Source organism: Crocuta crocuta, unplaced genomic scaffold (assembly GCF_008692635.1).
Source record: "Crocuta crocuta isolate KB4526 unplaced genomic scaffold, BGI_CrCroc_1.0 scaffold241, whole genome shotgun sequence".
Taxonomy (NCBI): domain Eukaryota; kingdom Metazoa; phylum Chordata; class Mammalia; order Carnivora; family Hyaenidae; genus Crocuta; species Crocuta crocuta.
In genome coordinates this window covers 2,178,604-2,178,903 of record NW_027527807.1, presented here as the reverse complement: position 1 = coordinate 2,178,903, position 300 = coordinate 2,178,604, and positions in this window count along the sequence as shown.

Genomic DNA, 300 nt, shown 5'->3' with positions numbered 1-300 from the left:
GCTCCTCCGAGCCCCCAAAACTGCCAGTGAGCGGACACTTTCTCTTCCAAGGACAATGGCGGGGCGCGGGAGGGGAGCACGCAGGTACCATTACCGAATAAAACGCCCCGGCTTCTCGGCCGAGGGGTGCCATCGCGAGTTCGAACCCTATGCGTTGCTCGGGCCCCGCTTCCTGCATATCTCATTTAAACGTGGGCCTTTGAAAAATGGCATTGTCGCAGCTTTTCTGTGTGTGCGGGAACAGCTGGCGATCTTACGCCAAGTGGGGGGGGTCACAGCCCCCAAAACTTTAAGCTTTTA